This window comes from Schistocerca cancellata, chromosome 6, assembly GCF_023864275.1.
Source record: "Schistocerca cancellata isolate TAMUIC-IGC-003103 chromosome 6, iqSchCanc2.1, whole genome shotgun sequence".
Lineage (NCBI taxonomy): Eukaryota > Metazoa > Arthropoda > Insecta > Orthoptera > Acrididae > Schistocerca > Schistocerca cancellata.
In genome coordinates this window covers 54815717-54822857 of record NC_064631.1, presented here as the reverse complement: position 1 = coordinate 54822857, position 7141 = coordinate 54815717, and the positions used below count along the sequence as shown (strand labels likewise).

Below are 7141 nucleotides of genomic sequence, written 5' to 3'. Positions count from 1 at the left end.
TTTTGACGACTCGCTTTGAATAATAGAGGCAAAAACTGTTTTACGTTGTTCACGACATCCTTTGTGCCTGGCACCTCCTCCGTTTGAGAAATGATCTCATTTGAAAAGCTAACATGAATCAGCTGGTAACTTCTGATGGCTGTAGCATGTGTGTCACTCTCACGCATTAAGTCTGTTTAGTGCATATATGATGCCTAATAACTCTTTAAGCCTACTTCCAGCCATGATGTAGTCAATGCAACTCAGGAAGGACATGAAATCCCCGCCCCCTCTCCCCCCAATCTTACCACAGCATTAGGTAAAGAGACTTGAATACCTTACGATGAGGCACTGATTATGTATTTGGCTTTCACATACAATGCCTGGTCAAATGTTACAAAGCATGTTTTCTGACCTGTTTCTGTAGTTTGTTGTTCTGACGTAGATATGGCAGTTTGAAGACCATCACAAGTAATGGCCGGTAAATCAATGAAGGACAAGGAGACTATTTGAAACTGTTCAAAAGCCAATGCGTTTCGTATTTCTTGCATGAAACCAATACATCCTCCTAACTTAGGAATCACCACGTATTTTCTAGCTGTCTAAAACACTTCAGCTGTGGATAGTTCACTCGCATTTTCCTCGTAGGGCTTCACATCCAATCAGATCCAGAGTTTTGACATAGAAATCTGTGTTATAGAATGCGTACCGTGTCAAAGACCCTATTTTGACGAGTTGCTCTGAACTGATGAAAGAAGAGGATCGAAAATTTGAACATCATCGTAGCTAGAACAAATTCCAAGACTTGGTATCATGTCTAAAAGATGTTTGGATTCATACTTCCTATGGAGAAATACTGACAACCCAAGAAAAAGAAGAGATGTGAATGTTCGTGGTCTAGTGGCTGAAATGATTCGAATTCCAATACTCACACATTTTTTTGCCGTGGGTTCCGCTAGCTCGTTACTTTTTTCTCACTGCCTTCTCTTCTAAAAACGCTCTCAAAGACTATGGAATAACGTTTTGTGCATCTTTCAGAAATTCGTCTATTGGGGAATTTTTCATCTGTTTTGTAGAAGCTGGACCTAATCGTGTGATTACAGCTGCTACCGTAATAATCCGAAATCTTTCGTCTGAGTCACTTTTCTATCCATCTTCGTACCAATCATTTGTTAACATTTTATAGTCCGTCTTTCTAAAACAAGCAGTAAAGTGTTTCTTAAGATGCATTTGCTACTATGACCTCTTCACCACATTTCCTTTAAGTAGAGTCCATACAGTCTTTTCATTTGGGACAGAACTGCCAGTCTGCTCAATCAAGTTTTTAACTGAAAATTGACACTCATCACTGTCTTAAATTATATGGAAGACTGTATCCTTTAATTCATCTACTTCAACATCAGGAGAGCGACGTGGCCGTTTATTTCCATCCGTGGGCCTCTTATCACCTTCAGAAAAACAGATCTGAAGAAACATTCCACCCGCAGCTACCACGTCAGTGACGTTATCAAGTGTTTTTAACACTTTTACTTAACTCATCGTTTCCCTTCCTAGCTGCTGCAGTTAGTGAAACTTTACCGGCTACAGTTTCAGTTTTTGTTAATTTCCGTTCTCTTTGTACTGGCTTCTTTATCTCCTTTTGAAATGTTTCCTTGCTTATTTCTTCCAGGCAAAACAAACATTTGTCTTGAATAGCTAATTCTGCGACAGTCCTTAGTTTACTTTTGGTTAGTGATGAGAGCTGCGTTAGGGCGTTCCAATGGAAGTTGGAAGTCTCTTAAAATTCTTGATAGTAGTTTCTTTAGTATAATCTTTCCGGCAGCCACCGTGGAGTTTCGAACCCAGTGAACCATTAAAAGCTTCACTTTTCCGTCACCGCGTCTTGCTCTGGCACTTATCATTTTTGGAAGACCTTAATCCGAACTGTGCACCTGAAAATGTAAATGTCGCGTGACTAGGGCATCCCGTTGGGTTGACCGTTCGCCATGTGTAAGTCTTTCGATTTGATTCCACTTCAGTGACTTGTGGGTCGATGGGAATGAAATGATTATTATTAGCACAGCACAACACCCAGTCGATGCGGAGAAAGTCTCCGACCCAGCCGGGAATCGAAGCCGGGCCCTTAGGACTGACATTCTGTCGCGCTGACGACTCAGCTACCAGAGGCGGACACTGTGCACGTAATTCCTTTAGTAATTAGTCCATCATTAATCAAACACTTCTCATGATTGTGCATTATATATACGATTATTTTCCATTTTCAACCATCCTGCACAGTAAACGTTTAATACTGAAGCAACCGGTTCATCACTACATTGCATTCTATTTTTGCAAAATAAAGATAGTGAAGAATTAATAGAGTAGCTCTCAACGAGACAGTGTATCAGAAAGACCCTTAAACACATAACCATCGGAAGTATGACAGAGAAAACTCAGTTTAGATGACCAGACCGTTCTTCTATGAAAACTCTTCATCGGACGTTATCCGTAGATAATTTTGTATTCTTTAATTTTGTGCTCAAGTATTTTCCCTGTAAATGCAACCTTTTCCAAAAAAAAAAAAAAAAAGGAGGGTGAGGGGGAATCTGATATATTTGTCGCCTTTTTCCAATATGGCGGACAAAGCTCCAGCTCCATCGGTGAGAAGTGTGTTGTGTAGAAAGGTATAAGAAAAGTCTGTGTATAAATCCACCTTCTTACTACTTTTTTTTCTCCTAAACATCAAAATATGTCTAATTTGACCGAGCTAATTGTGGTGTGAAGTTAGGCTTAATTGTGTGAGTTGTACGTGACTGTGTTTCAACGTAACCATGAAGCCAATTTCAAGGGAGGAGATTCCTACGCAGTTGAAAACTTTAAACCAACACCTAACAGCAAGTATGTGAAAGCCACTGCCAAAGTTTAATAAATATTTTAAACGTTTAAGAGTCATTCCTCCCATACTCACAGAATATTTGTATCAGAACGAGCTTATTTTAATTTCGTATTATTTCCTATAGCAACTATCACATGTGAACATGAATGACGCTTTAAAAAAGTCCTTCCCAGAAACCTTATTACTTGCGTGTGTCACATTTCTACCATATATAGTGACTGATCGACTCCACGCAAAAGCGATATGTATGTTGTCAGAGCAAGAAGGTACCGCTCCTCAGCTCTGTGGCAATCGTCGCTCAACCTTCCGAAGCCCCCTCCCCCACCTCAGGGTTCATTACAAAGTGAACAAACCATACACTGGGTTGAGAAAGTCGTGGGATACATACTAATGGAATGTCGGACGTTCTTTTGCCCGGCGAAGTGCACCAGCTCGATGTAGCATGGACTCAACAAGGTGTTGGACATTACTTGCAAAAACATTCAGCCATGCTGCCTCTAAAGCCATCGATAATTACGAAGATGTCTCCAGTGGAGGATTTTGTGCGCGAATTGACCTCTCGATTATGTCCCATAAATGTTTTCGATCGGATTCACGCTGGGCGATCTGGGTTTCCTAGTCATTCGCTCTACTTGTCCAGGAAGAATTGTGGTCCAGTGGTAAGGCGCACTGTCAATCATACAAATTTCATTGTTGTTTGGGTACATGAAGGTCGTGACTGATTGCAAGTGGTCTCCAAGTAGCCGAACTTAAACATTCCCAGTCAATGATCTTTTCAGTTGGACCAGAGAGCTCAGTCCATTCTATGTAAATACAGCCCACAGCATTTCGCAGCCACCACCAGCTTGCGCAGTGCCTTGTGGACACGTAGGTCCATGGCTTCGTGGGGTCTGCGCCACACTCGAAAGCTACCATCAGCTCTTAGCAACTGAAATCTGGTCTGGACCAGACTACGATTTTCTAGTAGTCTAGGGTCCAAGTGATATGGTCACGAGCACGGGAGAGCCGCTGCAGCCGATGTCGTGCAAAGGCCCTCGTGTCGTCTGCTGCCACAGCGCATTAACGCCAAATTTTGCCGCACTGTCCTATCGGGTACGTTCGTCCATATCCTACACCGATTTCTGGGTTTATTTCACGCATTACTGCTTGTCTGTTAGCACTGACAGCTCTACGAAAACGCTGTTGCTCTCGGTCGTTGAGTGACAGTTGTCCATGGTGAGCGGTAATGCTTGATGTTTGGTATTCTCGGCACACTCTTGACGCTATGGATCTCGGAATATTGAATTCGCTAACGATTTCCGAAATGGAATGTCCCATGCGTCTAGCCCCCACTACAATTCCGCGTTCGAAGCCTGTTAATTCCCATCGTGCGGCCGTAATGAAGTCGCAAACCTTTTCGCATGAATCACCAGATTCATGATGACCCCGCTAGCGCACTGCCATTTTATACCTTGTGTACGCGATAATACCGCCATCTATATATGAGCTTATCGCTATCGCCAGCCGTGGTGGCCGAGCGGTTCTAGGCGCTTCAGTCCGGAACCGCGCGACTGCTAAGGTAGCAGGTTCGAATCCTGCCTCGGGCATGGATGTGTGTGATGTCCTTAGCTTAGTTTAATTAGTTCTAAGTTCTAGTTGCTCAGAGCCATTTGAACCATTTTATCGCTATCCCATGGCTTTTGTCACATCAGTGTAGGTGGCATGCCGAAATTTATAAAACTGTCACGTGCCATGTAGTGACAAAAAGTCTGGGAATCACTGCTTCAGTCTATTACTTTACCTACATTTTTCGGTCTCAGACGCTGTCGTTCAGGGTGTAAGGCAGTCGCTAGCCTCAGATGGTTCCAGTTCATCGTTGGCAGAAGTGGATTACGAATGGTGGTAACAACGCGAAAAAATGAAAGGACGCGGCTGAAACTATGTAGCATTTAACTGTATTGTTGTGAAGTTTTAATCTTCCAGAAAGTGTCATATCAGCGCACACTCCGCTGCACAGTGAAAATCTCATTCTGGAAACATCCCCAAGGCTGTGGCTAAGCCATGTCTCCGCAGTATCCTTTTTTTCAGGAGTGCTAGTTCTGTAAGGTTCGCAGGAGAGCTTCTGTAAAGTTTGGAGGGTAGGAGACGAGGTACTGGCAGAAGTACAGCTGTGAGAACGGGGCGTGAGTCGTGCTTGGGTAGCTCAGTTGGTAGAGAACTTGCCTGCGAAATGCAAAGGTCCCGAGTTCGAGTCTCGGTCCGGCACACAGTTTTAATCTGCCAGGAAGTTTCAAATCAGCGCACACTCCGCTGCAGACTGAAAATCTCATTCTGTATTGTTGTACTTTCAGTGCCTGTTGTACAGTCCATGAAAATAAACGGGAGGTATGAGTTTCGCAATGGCCATCGTATTGGCGATTCTTTTTGTCGTTCATAACTTTTTTTGACGTTGGAACTTGTTACCAGGTAGGGTTCAGAAGTAATGTATGCAAATAAATGTAAGTTATTTGGCCTTTGGAGGTAAACTGCGTTCTTTCGGAAGGTCACGGCAGAAAACTCCCGATGAGATACATATTCCTAATTGTCCTCGATGCACTAATCTATGACGTCTAGTGAGAAAGACAACTATTATCTCTGAGAAAATCCGTGAAGATGGAAAAATCGCCTCTCGCTCCCAGTTTGCTGTGAAGGACAGAAAAGGAAAGCAGGAGAGGTAAACCGGTGCGGCAACAAGCAGCTGCGCCATTAACGCTAGGGGCCTTGGCTGCCGTGTCCCGGGCTCGCAATATTTTTGCCTGCTCCACCGCCCTGAGACCGAGACTTGTAAGACGCCTCCTGACAGCGACCACGCTCGCCGCGCTGCTGCTCCGAGAAACGCTGCCAGGTATACGTCCTCTGCTTCTCTCATTCACACACTGTGCCGCACGTACGCTACACACTTGTATTTTTATTTTTACTCGACCTACTAAGTGCTTGACTCTCCTCCCATGCCCGCATCTCGTGGTCGTGCGGTAGCGTTCTCGCTTCCCACGCCCGGGTTCCCGGATTCGATTCCCGGCGGGGTCAGGGATTTTCTCTGCCTCGTGATGGCTGGGTGTTGTGTGCTGTCCTTAGGTTAGTTAGGTTTAAGTAGTTCTAAGTTCTAGGGAACTGATGACCATAGATGTTAAGTCCCATAGTGCTCAGAGCCATTTGAACCATTTTTTTCTCCTTCCATTTGCCTTTTCCAATAATATTTCATGCGCTATCTGATGTGCTGTCTCTTTTCTTCGTAGAATTTCTTTTTCTTTTCTGTCGCTTGTATCTTCCCTTTCTCCATCGTCCAGTTCTCAATATTACTTCTCTTTATAGTCCTGTTCTGTACAGTTGGGGTGTCATTTTACGACACTTCCTGCAACCGTGACGTCATTTTGACGCAATATCGACGACTGGATGATCTGCTATCGCCCTTGTGACAAGGAAGAATTGTTCCTCGATTCACTCGCAGCAAATTAAGCAGTCCTCTTAGGTTCCTGTTTAACCACAGACTCGCAAATCGCTAAATATTTATTTCATCCTTCGTTGTCTAATCAGACGGAAATGTAAATAACAGCGCACATTGTAGAACATACTTCTGTAACATTCATAAGAAAGTTCCAAAATGTGTTAACATGCCGAACTGGGTGGCCGAGCGGTTCTAGGCGCTACAGTCTGGAACCGCGCGACCGCTATGATCGCAGGTTCGAATACTTCCTCGGGCATGGATGTGTGTGATGTCCTTAGGTTAGTTAGATTTAAGTAGTTCTAAGTTCTGGGGACTGATGACCTTAGAAGTTAAGTCCCATAGTGCTCAGAACCATTTGAACCATTTGTTAACAACCCTAACATGAAAAAATATTTACACGTGGCTAGATGCGAATCTACACCTTTAGACTCCAGATGTCATGAACATCATCCACTACGCTAGCACTTGGTTATGCGTTATGTATCTCCTGTCTTGCTTACCATTTTGCCTCCTGAAGGCTTATATCGTTATTGGGTGCATTTAGTGATAAGGGTTGTAATCTCCCCCTCCTTCCCAAATCCCGTTATTGCGCACAATAAGCAAAGTATTTTATGAAAAATTTAGAGGAGCGAAGATTACAATAAACTTTCTAGTTTACTTACATTTTCCTGTAGAGTTGGCTCTCGTTTCACTGTCTATGGGTACGATTCCTAAAGGTGAAATTCTCACATTTTAGGTACGCATGGTTGAATTGATCTAAATGAATTTGAAGGTTGTCGTTGCGAAATTTTTGTTGTTATCTTAATATATTTTGCCACATTTTA

At 43.4% G+C, this 7141-nt stretch overlaps 1 protein-coding gene across 1 annotated transcript in view; it reads left to right on the top strand.

Moving 5' to 3' along the window:
* Positions 1 to 5561: 5561 nt before the first annotated feature.
* LOC126191562 (retinol-binding protein pinta-like) overlaps positions 5562 to 7141 on the top strand; it is a 142636-nt gene continuing 141056 nt past the window's right edge. The window contains exon 1 of the mRNA XM_049932478.1: positions 5562 to 5717. The gene's annotated coding sequence lies outside the window, so the exon portion shown is untranslated. The remainder of the gene's footprint in view (positions 5718 to 7141) is intronic.